Genomic DNA, 16,941 nt, shown 5'->3' on the forward strand with positions numbered 1-16,941 from the left:
TAACTATTTAAATAGGAAAATGTGCATATCGTGGGCAGTGCTACGAAATCCAAGGAATCCAAATCTGGTCTCCAAATTAAAATCGTGCGAGTGGTTGATTTTATAATCATGCGCAAAAATAATGGCGGCCGCGGAGTATAATTTCCGACTTTGAAACGACGTTGTGCCGACGTCCAATTAAATCGCACTTCGGAACTCCCACTTAATACCAATTTGATGCCTTAACAGAAATTTAGCTGAGACTGAATCGATAATAATTTTCAATTATTTTGTAAACACAAATGAGCTATTTAAAGTATTTATCTTAATAGAACTAATCGAACTCACGCAAAACATTGTTCACAAAGCTATTATTAAATGATAGATATTTGTTTATTGAAAAACTTACTTTGTTAGTGTAGATTTAATATATTTCTTAAGATTTCAATGATTTCTCCATTGATTTGTAACAGAAAATTAATCGCAGAAAAATAATTGTAAGCGTACCTTTTTTCTAGGAACCTTGGAAAAAATAGATGGCCACCTTGCTGCTAAAGCGGCTCGAGAAACGGGCTGGGCTAAAGCTACTTCAAATATAAGACGTCACGCTTAGAAACTGCGCCGCGGAGAGAAAATTAAGCCATTATTAAGGACATTCACTTTTAAAATAAACTTACCAGAAAATGAATAGGCCTTTCCATAAAATAAGCTACACTTGCTTAACCGGTTTTTATGTAGTTCAGTTCAGTCAGGAATCCATACCTCTACTTGGAATGCTTATCCTGCCGTATCGAGTATGGTAAGATCACTCTGACGGCTTTGGCCCCGCCTACTAGAGAAAAAAAATCCCCTCGGCGCGCGCTCTCCTCTCACGTGGTTGTTTGTTTAGTTAACACATACTGACGTCAATAAAACCGTCAGCCACATCGAGACGAAAATCTGCCGCGATAACAGATAAGCATTCCAAGTAGAGATATGGATTCTTGTCAGAGCAGAATAGGTTTGTAACTGAAAGGAAGGGAGTGAAACAATGATTGAACAGACATTTGAAATCGTTCCAAAGTGCGGCTGCGCGATTTTGAAATTCCTCGTTCGACTACTGTTAAGTTTTAGTTTTGGCTTTGAGCGTCGCTTTGACACTTCGGCTTTTCTACTCCTTGAGTTTGGATGGCGGTTTCGGCGCCGTTAGGCTTAGGTTACTTGGGTATTAATTTAGTAGTTTAAATACAGTTAATCAGTCAACTTATCTATGAATTATTAAGTTTTAAATCGTTAATTCGTTAAGAATAATCAAGTATACCCAGGGTTGCCACAGTTTTTTCACAATATAATTCCCTGACTTTTCCAGGTTTTCCCTGACCATCTCTGGAGATTTTCCCTGACTTATTTTGTGCCAAGATTTTTTAACCTTTATTTTAGTAAATGTTTCCTATTTGCAACCAAAATTAAATTCCCTAACATTTCCTTGATTTTTAGAGTAATTTTAGACAAACTCGCGATCAGGGGCGAAGCTTGGGGGGCATCGCACACTCCCAACATTTTCCCAGAGTTCACAAAATTGGCCATTTGAACTTGAGTTGGCAAAGAAAAAAATTCTGGCGTATTCACTTTAGCTCGATTTAAGTCAAGTAATTTTAATGTAATGGACCGCTGCAGCTTCTATTTGATTTTTTTATTATATTTTGTTTTTATTACTTTAAAAAAGATTAAATTTCAGAAAATTTAATTCCATTTGGTTTTGGATTATTGATTGTGGATCTGTGTTCCTACTCTACTCAGTATAAGTTTTTTAACAGTTCTGTTACATTTACTTTGGTTTCATCCAATTTGTCTTATTTTCCTACTTTACGGTAAATCAGAGCGCCCGAGTGAAATAATTACAATTGTTGACGTAAAGCTTCATCATAGAAATCAGAGAGTATTCGATTGCGATTGTAGTGATCGAAGTTGGCCCCGCCGTGGTCTACCATCACGTGTTTTTTGTCGTGTACATTAATTGTGGTAAAACAATTTATTTTTTAATACTTTTCTGTAATGCGGTATCACTTTCACTTCTTGGCAAATAAAAATTAAAACAAAAGGAATAAGGCGATATCACATTATTAAAATTGCAGGTATTTAACTTTTTATTTATGGTACTGTTTTCTATTTTCTTCTTTTCCAGTGGCGCTTGTAACAGAATCAGAATGGTATTAACATAATAACATTAGGATTAGACCATAGATAAAATAACTTCGTATATAGATAGGAAACTTCAATGGGGCAAACTGACTTTCAGCAGATTCCCCTGACATCTAGTGACTGCGCCAGTTGGCTGTGTTCTCAAGAGCGTAGAAATGATGTCGGCGTTTTTGCTAATAAGCTTATTTATTAAGGTAAATGCCTTCAAATATACAAGAAATAGCGTGTAAATCAAACTAGAAATCTTTGAATGCTATTTATTTGTACTTATTTTAAATTTGATTTCAGTACATGAAAAAAGTACTTTTAATACACCTAGCTCACTTAAGCCTTTGCAATTGGCATTGCGACATACATTCAGCCAATTTCAGTATCATTTAAATAATTTTTAACATACCTTAACCTTGGATTAATAACAAAAGCTAAATAATTATAATTCATCATACACTTTATCCTAAGCTCGAATAACTCATAACTTATGGAAGCCTGGGATTTTGGATTAAAAATATAAGTTTATATTATTAATCCAAGCTGAAGCATTAAAGCAATGTTTATAGCTGAGCTAAGAGTAATGCGAACTTCACCAAATAATATTATTCGAGTGCCGTCACCAGTTGTCGGACCAAATTCTGGAGTCACCTATAGTCCTCTACAACATATAGTTTCCAATCTATATAAGAAGTTATTTGGACCTTGGACTCTAGCCCGCAAAAACCAGGCCAAAATCAACCTTGGTCAAAAATCCTTCCCCTAAAAGGTTACACATAATCACATCTACAGACTACAGAATTCGACTTATTTGATTAAATGGCAGGTTACGCCACCGCCTGAATTTCCCGTGAAAACATGTAGGGGAAACTGATAAAAGGTGCAGACTGACAATTTTTGGAAATTTGGTAGACCTTATTCCTAGTTAATTAGAATAGCGTTTAGTGAATAGTAAATTACTACCTAAAAGTCTAAAAGAACTCCTATAAACAAACAAAATCGTTTGGGCGTAGTAGTTAACGTTGTAATATTTATTTTATTGCTTTAGTTGTTTAACATTAAATATTGAAATGAACTCACACAAGAGGCTTATGAGTAGTGAAAAAGATATTTTAGACAATATCAACTTTTCTGAAGTCATCCAGTGTTGGGCCAAATTAAAAAAATCGACGTATACAAGTCACCAACGTGTAATATTTTTTTATGCATTGGACTGAAAACGTATCATGTATATAATACATGTAATAAAACTTTGACCTTAGACTATTCACCTACTTATTAACTGTAGTTTAAAGTTGGCAAATTATTGGTAATGAGTTGACAATTTCATAGACTTAGCCCCCCAATCCTAAGCCCTTCGCTACGCCCCTGCCCGCGATATATATATTTCCAAATGGATGAAAGCTGGTTGTCTACTTGTTGAGGATTGTCTAATAAAAATTTTAAGCGTGATATGCATTTAATCTAATAATAATCCAATAGTCTTGTCAGTAAGCGACGTTTGATGTCATTTTTGGACCAAATTGTTTTTGGCCCTATTACAGCGCCATCTAGTATTAAAAATAACAGTTAAAAACCTTAGTAAATATAAGTGGTGGTCGCCATTACAGTTACACTTATTAGAGTACGGAACGAGTATGTTGTGTGAACCTTTGTCGTGGGAGTTGCAAAAGAGATTCTAGTCTCAGATATTTCAATGTTCCGACGGTAATTAGCTATCAATGTGACAAAACTAAATTATTGTCGACGGAAAGGCGTAATCAGTGGCTTAATGCATTAAGCCTTAGTCCAGACTTGGTTAAAAACCAAAAAGTTTGTTCAAGGCATTTCATTTCTGGTAAGAAAACTCATGCCCACTTTCTGTTTTACCTTATTAACGAGTTGATTGTTATTTTAAAGGTTGTCCATCAAAATTGTTTGATAATACGAACCCAGACTGGATACCTAATATTAATCTGGAAGAAACTAGTACTGGTACTCGAAGATATCAAGAACAGAAGAAACTATTTTCTTCAACTGACACTGCCACCGAAAATCTCTCCTTAGAGTTAATCAATTATTCTGGTAGTAAAAATGCAAGTTTTGTTAGAAATGATTCTTTAAGTGAAGAAGATTTGGCAGCCCTTTCCTTCGATACTGGCATATATAGCGAGGATAACGGTTTTTCTACTCTAACTATTGAGGAAACCATTAAAAAAGTAACAAATGACAATTGTTCTGACAAACCAAAAACAAAAGAAATGTAATCTGTGAAGTTTACCTGCAATTCAGAAGTACAAATGGAAATAGTTGAAAATTTTCTAGAAACGCAAATGATAAACCTCAGAACAGATCAAGGAGTACAGACAGAAAACCTAGACTCTAATAAAGAAATACCAATGGAGACATTTGGAATTGATCGAGAAATACAAACTGAGAAGATGGTAATGGACCAAGAAATACAAACTAACAATATTGGAATTAATGAAGAAACACAGACTACCATAATAGAAACACGCAGTATAGAAACCCAAATCATCCTTCCTCCATGCCCAAAGTATTTTCCGTGTCTCTTTTAAGTTTGAACTGGAAGCAGCAGAGTTAGAAGTTCAAGAACTCAAAACTAAGTTGAACCAATTAAGTTTAAACATTGAACTAGCAATTAAAGAAGGAGAGTCACTGAATAATGAACTCCAGACCAAAAAAATGAGATAGTTGAATTAGAGAAACATCTTTATAAGAAATTATATTTAGAAGAATCCTTTCAAGGCGATGATAATCGTGTAAAATTTAGAGTGGAATTGAAAGTTTCAATTACCTAGTGGCAATATTTGAAGAAGTTAAGCCTTATTTAGTTAAGCGTTCGAAACTGACAGAGTTTCAGCAATATATTTTAACATTAATGAAACTGAGACTAGCTCTAACGAATAGACATTTATCCTATCTTTTCGATGTTGCCGACAGTACCGTTGGTAGACTATTTTATAACTGTCTAAATGCCTTGTTTCAACGTCTTTCACCACGCATACATTGGCCAGAAAGGGAAAATTTGCAAGCTACAATGCCTCGCTGTTTTAGGGAACATTTTGGAACTAAGGTCGCTGTAATAATTGATTGCTTTGAAGTATTCACTGAGAAACCATCAAGTGCAATAAGTCGAGCAGAAACTTGGTCCAATTACAAGCATAATAATACAGTGAAATTTCTAATTGGGATAACACCACAAGGGACTATTAATTTTATCTCAAAAGGTTGGGGGGGTTGAGGGATCAAATGTTAACTATAAATTCAGGAATACTTAAAAAGCTTGTACCCGGGGATGTTATTTTAGCTGAGAGGCTTTGATATAGCGGAAGAAGTTGGATTTTATTGCGCGTCAATTCAAAATCCAGCTTTCACTAAGAAAGTAGCTCAGCTAGATCCATTTGATGTTGAATCAATTAGAAAATTGGCCAATGTAAGGATCCATATTGAACGAGTGATAGGTTGTTTAAGGCAGAAGTATGCTGTTTTACATTCAAAAATACCAATAGAGTTACTTGACAGTGTTCCAGACGAAGACGTTTCAATAATAGATAAAATGGCCATAATAGCATGTGCACTAACCAATCTCTGTTTATCTATGGTTTCAATGGATTAAATTTAACAAGGGTTAAAAGGTAACTTATTTTATTGTTTTGACCAGTAATAAATTCTATTTTTTGGAACAAAATTGAAAGCCCATTTTTTTAAAATTTATTGGCAAGTATTAAGTTTTCTTTCTGTTTGCTCGTTTCATTGCCCTGTCTATTTTGTTCTGTTTCGTACAGTCGGGCCAAAACCATTTTCCACTTTTGATAATATCAATTTTAAAAGAGTCTGCATGAAACCATTGAATATTGCAGTCATCCCGGTCGCATCCTATCACAAGGGAATCGCCCTCTTCCTTTTTACAGAAACACCATACTTTTGGTTCACTTTTAATTTTCTTGTTAGGTGACAAGAATGCTAGAGGTGTGCCTTTATTTGAATTATCCAAGGTTTTCATCTGCAATATTCCCGTTGAAGTTGGAGGTAATAGTGTTACCCTATCTGAAAGCGATGGCTCCTTTACTTTTGTAGTTTTTGTGGAAGATTTCAATGACTGTGAACTCTTCAAAGGAGTAGTTGTGACTAACTGGGGTGTCTTCGCAGAAGTAGTGACTAGTTGTGGTGTCTTCGCAGAAGTAGTGACTAGTTGTGGTGTCTTCGCAGAAGTAGTTGTGAGTAGCTGGGGTATCTTTATCAGAGTTGATACTGGTTGGAGACCCTTTGTAGGTGGTAATCCTGAAGGTGAAGGTGATAGAGGTATTATTGCTAATGATCAAACGAGTTGCAGGCAGGGGTTTTGTTATGGGACTTGTGGTGGGCTGGAGGTTTTTGGTATGACTTGTGGCTGGAAGAGGTTCCTTTGAAAGTGACGTTGGTAAATGCTGATCCTTCTATTGAAATGTTGGTGGCCTTTTTGAATTGTCTTGTCGTAATCTCTTCAAAGGCGATATTGGCGGTCTTTTTGAAGTTGATCGCCAGTTGGGACTCTCTATTCTCACCTGATGTACTGATGTAGTAGTAAAATGCTTCCCACAGAGCTCTGGCAGAATTTCTAATTTAAAAAACTAATTTTCAGCCTTTACACATGCGTGACCCCAGAAACTGGGGTCAGGATATATTCTTTCTAAGTAATGATCAACTGGAGTCCAAATACAAAAGTCGCAATACTGCCACTCTGTCAAAAAAAAATGCGCTTGGGTTTGATAGAAATATGGGTGGTCTCTTTTTAGTCGTAATCCATCTAAAGTGTTTTCTAGACAAGAGTTGTCATTTAATGTTGTATATGGTTTGTTTTTTATGTATAGGGACATTTTATTTCTAGTACCCCTTTCCCACAGCAATCACACTATAAGTCCATCTGGTGATGCCCCAAGATAAGGGAATGATGGGTTTAAAAATAACCCAGCTCTTTCATACTTAAACTTTTGATGTTTTTTAAAAGCAGCATTACAATATATTTTGGTAATTGTAATTTCATTATGCATTCCCCATTTTGTGGCGTGGGTCTGAAATACATGGCTGGCCGGATAACAAATTTGAAATATTAAAGACCGAGATGGTTTAGCTGGGTTTGAGTGACCAGCTCTGCGCAAATTTGAAGCGGTAATTCGACCAGCCCTGTATTTTTGCCATATTTTACTTTGTGACTGGGTCTTTGTGTCTGTTTCTAATTTTCTACTTTCTTCAATGGAAAATGGCACTTTTATTTTGTCATAGTAGTCTACAAGTTCATTGAATGTTAAACGCACTCTCGCCAGCTGAATTTCTCCGCCTTAAAGTTTGTACCGATTTTAGAAAAAGATTGTGAGTGAACAAACCGGTCTAAAATTATGAAATTGGTTTTAAAATAATCTTTGAAACTAACCTTTAATCATATTTAAAATTCAGCTTCGGAAAACAACGCGAAAATTACAAAAAGTTATTTAATAGGTAAGCCACTTTAAAAAAAAAGTTTCCCCATAGAATAGCATTGGAGAGGCATTCCCTCTTACTAGCGCTCCAAGCGGCGATAAGCGAGGCAAATCGTAAATTTTTTATACGCTCGTTAACATGGGCGCTAAATAAAGCTGCTGGCCTCTATGTGCGAGTACGCGAGTATATCTAAGTTGGCCGTGTTGTAGCAGAACAGTATCCTTGGCAGAAGAACGTCAAATTGCATTACTGCCAGATGCCAGGAAATACGTTCGATTTAGGAGTAGAAATAAGTCAAAATCCCCATTTTTATTGGCTGTGAGAAGCTGAGAGCGCAACGCTTTTATCATTTTCTCTTTTCGGTATAGAATTCTACTTTTTATTAAAAATAAACTGGTCATTATGACCAGTGAACCCCCCATATTCCATTTAATTTACTGGTCATAGCCCAAACTAAACTGGTCTTTGACCGACGCCACCGCCTTATTTCCAACACTGGTTTGGATGTTTTAAAACTTTCGCCTTCGCTGATATTTTAGGCCTAGCCAACTCGCAGACTACAAATTGTGAAGCAGACGACTTTGGAAGTTTTTGGTAGTCGAGTTTTAAGCCAATGAAACGCGTCAAAACGTTTACGAATGTTTTTATGTCAGCGGGAGGATCTAAAGCTATCAGGGAGAGCCAGACGAAATGCAGCCGTTATAAGCATTTTCAAGTGCGTATATGAGTTCCTGTTTGCATATAAGGGGGATATGTAAGTCACTATTTACATAGATATTGAACCGATAGTATGGCAACGCGTAATCAAACGTGGGCATGCTTTGGTGTGGTGATTTTAAATATTTAAGAAATTGAATTCATAGCCTAATATACCTTATATTACTAAGAATGTGAAAACTAGATCATCGCTACCTTAGAGCAAGAGTCAAGCAAGTCTGTAAACCCCTCTTTGAGAAAAACCAGTTCGAAATCTAGCATAATAACAATGATAATCTAATAATGAAAATTGATAAAAATAGAGTGAAAATATATATTGAAAATTTTGTACTGAGGCACCTTAATTTAAAAACACTCTCAAGGATTCTTATTTTTAATTTCTTTCAATAGTCACGTATCTCGATTTACTTGACTTGGTGTGAGTACTCGAACATCATCGATTTCTCGGAATTTTTTAGGGTCGAGTTCGAAAATACTCAGGGTGTCAATAATAACAAGACGTACACACAACAAATGCTTTGAATGACCTTGGGGATGGATCAAGGTTTTTAATACGCGGTGCGCCTGCGCGGTTTTTCCCCAAACCATAATTATTCAGTTTTTGTCGGCCGGCGTTAGGACTCAAGACTTTTAACTTCCTGAGCAATATACCGACAGATGGTACATAAATAATTAAAAAAAATGTATATTGGATTGTTATTTTACTATTAATTACTATAATTAGGCTAGTACCCTAGTATACTAGTCTTTAGTATCCAACTAATCACTATAAGGTTACTTAAGTTATGGAAACTGATTCATCCAAATTAAAGGAATATTTTTCAGCATTGAAAGTTAGTTTATACTAATTTTAAATTTAATTTCCTAAGTACTTGAATAAAACCAGCTCCTAATCAAGTACTCGATAACACGACTCGTTAAAAATATTACTCGAGGTTTTTTCTGAATTACTTGACTCGAATAAGAGAAAATTTCCCCTTAATCAAGTACTCGATTACCATAAGTAACATAATAACAATAAGGCTGACAATTAACAAAAATTATCAGAGTTACTGCCCAATTAAGGTTTATTTATGAACGGAGCCCCCTCGTGTATAAATATACCCAAGGCGAAATATAAAGCTACCAAAGACAATAATATGCTACTCAGTTCGGTTGCAAGTCCAAGTCAGAGATGGGCTAGATTGTCAGTGTCCAAAATAGCTTTCAAAGAACAGGAAGTGTCGTACTATTTGTTATTATGTCAATTATAATATTACTAATTACTATCTAAATCGTAGAACGAAAAAACTAGCGTTTAACAGTGTGTAACGCTTTAAGGAACTCGCGAATTTTGCCTGAATTTAAAATCAAATAAATGTCTTTTACAGCTTTGAAAAAGCTACACTAGAAAAAAATGGGCTTACCAAAACCCGATTGCTCTAAACTGAATAAGGAATTGAAGAAAGTCGAAGCTTCCGTGAAACTACCCTACTGTCGCAAGAAAGTTCGACGTTTGGTTCAAAAAGTGTTAGTGGAGCTATTGCACCGCATGAAGGAGACCTGTCCCCTGTTTGGACTACTTTACCAGAAGATTACTTACCAGGGAAGCTACTTCTATTAGACGGTAAAATAAATGGGGGTGGAATTTTAAACCGTCATTGCCACTTAAAAACTGGACACTAGCCGGGGAGGGAACACCGGATTGGTTGGTATTGGAGCATGCGCAGAGGCCAATTTTTAACTTTCGCCGAGTAACAAATATCTAAATCGTGATTCTTCGTAGAGCACGTCGCGCCATCTAAGTAAACTGACCGTTATATTTCGGGCATAAAAGCTAGACAAAATGGTTGTTTAACTGTAAATTTACCTATAACTTGAATTCTTTAAATTAAAATACAAATTATTAACTGAGATCAATCGTAATGACATGAAAAACGGTTGAAATAATTTCAGTGACAATTAAAGTCGCGAAGCGGAGAGGCTGGCAGCCATGCTGTCACGAAACGTTTCCCCTTTTTTGTACCCCCAAATTCAAAAACCCTTCAGAGGCTGGGAAGCCGTTGGAATTTATTTTACCGTCTTTCACCCGGAAACTTAAACTGAAAGTAATGGAACGAGACGAAACTAGGAAATCGGTACAGTTTCTCATCTATAATAGAATTTGTAGGTTGTTTCAGATGACAAGTACCGATTTGTACAATTACAGCAACTTCGTGACAAAGAAAAATGGTGTTCCATCGCCTCCTATTACCTGAAAACGGTCGTTCTGCTGGAAGTGATGAAGAACAACGATAAAGATCATTGGAACATGGACTAATTAACAACAGGGACGGCCCAGATCTATAAAATTTCCCTATAAGGACCCAAAAAAAAAAGTGTTAACGCGTTCAGCAGCGTTGCCAGGCAAATATTTTTTATCCTGGTGATTAAAACGTCATAAACAGGAAACAGATTTTAACGGTTTTAGCGGTTGTGATTTGAATTTTCAGATTGTTGTTTACAAAGGAAACCCCAAACGTCTTACGTCTCTCATAACCATCCATGTTATCACGTTAAATAAATATTTTAGTATAATTGGTATAGTTAAATGATATTTTTTCCACCTCCGATTCTAAGATAGATTCGAAATTATCTCGGAAATTATTCATCATCAAAAAAAGGTAAACAACTATTAAGCCTTGGTACAATCATTTATATTTATGAATAATATTATATTATGATAATAATAATTACCGTAACAAATTTGGGAATTGCTTTCAGACGGTAAGCAGAATATTTTACTATATGTACGATCGGAAAAGCTCGACATTCTAAAAGACTAAAATATTAGCACCGCATGGTAATCTCGTGGTTAAAATTTTAAATTCCAAGCATTCCTAGGAAGCTTCTTGCCCTATTTTACTCCCCCCGCCTATTTTGAATCACCAGCCTATACAGGCATTTCCTGTTATGCCCGCGAGTACCGCTAGAGTGCGTCGATGCTTGTTCTTTTTACTTTTTCCCCGGGCCGGACCGTCCCTGTTGTTAATTAGTCCATGATTGGAAGGACGTCAAAATGGGTGAAAGATTTATGGAGGTCAGTACGTAAACTGAAGTAATTAAAGTATTTCAAGGTTGAGTGGGTGGATGAACGTTTATCCCGAGGGGCAGGTCACTTCCATTTTGGGTGCGTCTTAATCATAGTAAAATGATTAAATCAAGGTAATCCTGATTAAGTCAGGGTAATCAAGATTAGAAAATCTAATCACGATTTAAACGAGATTTAATCATTCTAATCATGATCTAATCTTTTTAATCAGGATTTAATCATTTAAACGAGATTTAATCATTCTAATCATGATCTAATCATTTTAATTATATTTAATCATTTTAATTATATTTAATCATTTTAATTATATTTAATCATTTTAATTATATTTAATCATTTTAATTATATTTAATCATTTTAATTATATTTAATCATTTTAATTATATTTAATCATTTTAATTATATTTAATCATTTTAATTATATTTAATCATTTTAATTATATTTAATCATTTTAATTATATTTAATCATTTTAATTATATTTAATCATTTTAATCACGATTTAATCAATATAATCGGTCGAATCGAGAATTGATCATTAAAATCAAAACTAAAGTATGATTTAATCATACTAATCACGATATAATTTTTTTAATCAGGGTTTAATCATTTTAAACAGATTTAATCATTTTAATCAAATTTAATCATTTAATCATGATTAAATCAGATTTAAACATTCTAATCATGATTAAACGTGATTTAATCAACTTAATCGTGATTAAATTGAATGTAATCAAAATAATCACGATTAAATCGGATTTAATCTTTGGAGGGGTGCGTCGTTAATCAAGGAAGTGACCTGCCCCTCGGTTTATCCTGATGGGTGTTTGATAATATGTCATTTTTTTTTCTAATTAAATCGATCAGCTCTAATGTCCATTGTTTTTCTTACAGATTCTGTTGATGTTGAAGTCCTACGCCGAAAACAAGTGCTTGCCCTGTTTGCTGTTCCCTAGCTATAATCTTTTCTGCTACATAGATCCGAGGGAATTGAATAACATTCAAAACCGAATTAACAGAATTTACAAAAGCGTTGCTGAAAATCCAAAGAAAATCTTGGAGCTTTGTGAAGTACCTACCCCTTATTAATTGTTGATTATTTTTAAATTTTATCACTTAATATTATAAATACAAATATGATCTTTCATATGGATGGAAGATATTTTTATAATCAATAAATATAAAACATTCGGTGTATGTTTTCGAAAAATAAGAAAACTTGATATAATATTTAATATTTTTAATATTTAAAGGTCCAGAGAATCGTTTGAAAAATTCGGCTTGAATTTCATGAAGATCGTCTTCTGTCACGTGACTCAAACATAGTGCTCGGAATTGTTTATTCATTATCCACAAATTTTTCGATTTATTTAAAAAACGTTGGTAAAAAGAATATCATTTTAACTTATTTAAAGTGTTGGTTGCACGAAAAATCGATAGTAATAAAAACGAATGAATGCGGGCTTGTTTTGAAGCCCAGGACGTTCTCTTTCCAAAAATGTCATTGTCGAAACAAATTTCCAAGCGTGCGACCCGACGTTTTAAGAAGAATTTACAAGGAGCCTTCGGTTTCATATCGTTTTTCTACTACGTAGGCTTGTGTATGCCTATTTCAATTATTACTGCGTTGGACTTTTTCCTGGGTGTTAAATCAACCTGCTTTTAATCCCAGATGTAAAGAAATGTATTACAGACAATTATCCAATGATACGCTTCGCATTTTCTGACGTCACGGGTGCCGAGAAGAATTTTAGAAGTCTGGAAATTCGCCGAAAAACTCGATTTCCACCATTTCGACTTCTTTTTAAAATAATTCAAAGTCCACTTAACCGATTTTGATGAAATTTTCTGTACTCGCTATAAAAAGTTTGCTCTTTCTAATGAATCATTAATTAGCCATAGCTAAAATTTAGTGCAACCAACACTTTAATTATGTTTTTTACGCAACCAAGCATTTATTTGAATAAAAGTGTCATTTATTTAAATAATTGTTTGTTTTATTTAAATAATAGGCTTATTCACTTTCGATTATTTAAACATTTTACAATTTTTATTCAACTATTGGTTATTTAAATAAATATTTTTTAAATATCGCCGAGCTTATTTTATTCATGGATAAAAATTAATCGAAATCCGAGCACTACGGTCAAACATACTTCTTCGCTTCTCAAACACCCTAAAATTTTGAGCGATTCTGTGAGCCTTTAATTTTATCTCATTTGTTTTTATGATAAGTAAAACAACGGTCTTTAAGGTACAACAGTTGTCTTGAGTTAGTTTCTTATTTAAGTTACGGTGTCCACTTTCTTGGTAATGTATTCAACATCTATGGTCTGGCTTTGATACTTTGATCCACGCTGATGACTCTAGTTTCACCTCTGATGAAATTACGAACCAGTCGCAGAGAAGTGCAAGTAAAAAATTAAGTAACGTACCCAGAATCGACGATGGACATTGGTAAAAGTCCTTGAGACGGGGCAAGGGTGTATCCAGGATTTTATTTCAGGGGGAGTTTTGGCGTAAAATTTCAAGGGGGGGGTGCTGACGGAAGTTTCACTGATTTTTATTAGGCTACCCCCCCCCCCCCACTCATCCCCCAAACAACACCCCCCCCCCTTAAATACGCCCTTGAGACGGGGATGCGCCGCGCCGGTTCGGGTACCTTTCCTGGTAGAGACGTTGAGCAGCCAAAGGATTACCAACCGCTAGTCCATACACGAAATGAATATCCGGTAGTTCTTCCGAAGTGAACTCCATTGTTGCAGTTTGAAAGTGATGAGAAATCGCGGTCCATCACGACTTTAAATACTGTTTAAGTTTAGTTTTTTTCGCTGGTTACCTCGATTTGTCAAAGTCCTTTTTAACCTATCACACGAACCCTAACCTTAATGTTCGCATTTTGCTGCTGCTTGGTTTTGCGCTTGTTGCAGCCTACTTCCAGGGACTAGTAGCCCACACTTTGAAGCTCTTTTAACGCATCGTAGGAAAATGGGAAAAAACAGGCATACTTCCCCTGTAGCAAATTAGAGTCGGGCCGACGTCGGCAAAAGGTACTAAACATTAAGGTCGGCCGACCTTTGGATTGAGGGTCGAAATGTCCTAGGGGTAAAAGGGTCGGCCGACTACTGTTACAAAACGTCGACTCTTTACCGCTTTTTAATAGACCTAAGAACCGACTCCGAAACGACGTTATCCCTACTTAGCATGTACTGTATTATTACGTCGAAACGACTTACTTTTTGATATTTTAAGGGACTGAAAATGACCACATAAAACCGTAAATATAGCTATATACATGTATGCAGTTGGTCAAGTCCCATGAACGGGAGTGAAACAATGAGTTTATTTCCGTCAATTGGAAAGCTCTTGAATCTAGAGTACAAAGTTCTAGAGTTTCTTGGGGCTTAGTAAAAGTAACGAAAAAATCTTCATTAATAATATCTTAGCCTAACATATTTAGCTATACGAATGTAACCTACTTGAGCTGAGAGATTTTTAATAAGGAAACATTCTCAGATTGAATATATAATCTTTTTCGAAAAAATATAATACAGAAAGGAAGTTATTTTTAAAAAATTTCAATTTGTTTTATTAAATCGTCAAAGTTTCATAGTTTTGAGCGATTAATTGGCAAAGCGCGACCTTAAATCGACTCTTTGTGCTACAGGGGTAATAATTAAATGTAAGGTCTATTTTAAGTCGGATAATGGTCGGCATACCGACCATAAATAGTCCCTAAATGGATTTACGGTTTTAGTGTCGAAAAAGGTTCGGACGTTTTTAGGTCGGCATTTGGTCGTCGACTATAAAGCGACTTTTCGACCGTACCCCGACCCTAAAACGACTTCATGTGCTACAAGGGTTCTCAACTACAACTCCTTCAAATTTTTGCATAACCTTTTGAACCACCCTGTATATGTTTAGTGTCCAAGACAGTGGAAAATCGGGTTTCTTTGTGATCGTTGTAAATCGTTATTGAATTTGTTGAGACCACTTGATTGCCAGTTTTGAACATTCGGCCGGTTAATCCGGCTTCACCAATTAGTGTAGCTCTTCCAGCCTGCCAATGATCCTCGTGGTAGTTTGTGTTAGACTTGCTTAAGGTACTTACGGCTTAAGAGATATTAGGATGAGTGGAAATTGGCCAGCAAATCAAGGGTACTGCGCGGCTTTGGTACATGCTCTCTCCACAAGAGTTTTCGGGTCTCTTTAACTTGGCATTTGCATCCAGTGGAGTAGAAATTGGTCATTACATGTGTAACATAATAACTCATAAGTAGGCCAGAAAATCATTTTCTCTAATGAAACCTTGTTCACGGGATACGACGTCAATTATGTCACCCCTGACGAAAAATGCGTCATCAACTTTATAGAAGGAAAGCGGATTTTGAAAACGCGCGGAATTCCTCACCCATTTCTAACTTTAAGAATAGGGCTCGTGCGTAGTTTATATTTTGGTCATAAGTATCACCGCCTACCGACCGAGTTTCAAATTGAATATATGAAAGCTGTTTGCTCGTTCAAAATTCACTTGTGAGCAAACAAAATGTCGGTCGAATGGAACAGTCGGTCGAATGGGATTCGGTTGAATGAAAATCGACCCAATGGGACAAAAGCTAAACTATTCGTCTGTTCCAGGATTTTAGGGCTACTCTTTTTACTCCTTCTGAAAAGGAAGTGTAAAGAGAGTAAATCAGATTTTATCATCTGCTAGCGAGAATTTATCTTCTGAAATGGCGACAGACCGCCATTTTGGAAAAACATTTTTGCTACGACTCGAACTATTCGCCACCACATAATCATAGGCTTACTCTTCTTACCCTACTCCGAAATCCCAGAACAAGCGAATAGAAACCACCTAGTCTCTAGATTAGCTCGTGATCAGGTGATTTCGTTTCCATGGTAACCTTTTCAAAAGTGCAAGGATTATAAGAATTTCCCCTTATTATACACTCTTAGAAAAAAGGGTTTTGGGAGGGTTTTTCCTAGAACTCCCGGGTTCTTTGTAGAACTTTAATGAGTTTTTAGTCATCGAAGAGGTGGCTTATACAACCTTAGGGTTTTATTTTTATCCTTTGGGTTTAGCATATAACCTTCGGGTTTTATCTTGGCTACAAAGGGTTTTATTTGGACCAGGTAGGGTTTTTTATAACACGTAGGGTTTTTGTTTGACCATGTAGGGTTTTCGTTTGACCGCGTAGGGTATTTGTTGACCACGTAGGGTGTTTGTTGACCGCGTACGGTGTTTGTTGACCGCGTACGGTGTTTGTTGACCGCGGAAGGGGGTGTTTGTTGACCAATAATGGGTTTATTCTAGATCTTCAAATATTTCATATTTGAACCTTTGGGTATCTCAACAACTTAATGCTATTTATTGTTGAAGTTTAATCTAGATCTTATTCAAGTTTCCATTTGACCCTTAAAGTCGAATTGACACCACACTAAAATTGACTAAAAATCATTTAAATGAATAGAGGACTTCCGAAAATGGTTATACAAAAATTTCATGTTCATATTTCCAGTATTTGATTTATTATTAACAACCAA

General features: G+C 35.6%; 1 long non-coding RNA gene across 1 annotated transcript; it reads left to right on the forward strand.

Moving 5' to 3' along the window:
- The first annotated feature begins 11,351 nt into the window (after positions 1-11,351).
- Positions 11,352-12,483, forward strand: LOC149953495 (uncharacterized). Its single transcript, XR_016479990.1, has 2 exons — positions 11,352-11,383; positions 12,289-12,483. It is a non-coding gene; the product is annotated as an uncharacterized LOC149953495 (long non-coding RNA).
- Positions 12,484-16,941: the final 4,458 nt, after the last annotated feature.

This window comes from Leiobunum rupestre, chromosome 3, assembly GCF_980474605.1.
Source record: "Leiobunum rupestre chromosome 3, qqLeiRupe1.1.hap1, whole genome shotgun sequence".
Taxonomy (NCBI): Eukaryota; Metazoa; Arthropoda; class Arachnida; order Opiliones; family Sclerosomatidae; genus Leiobunum; species Leiobunum rupestre.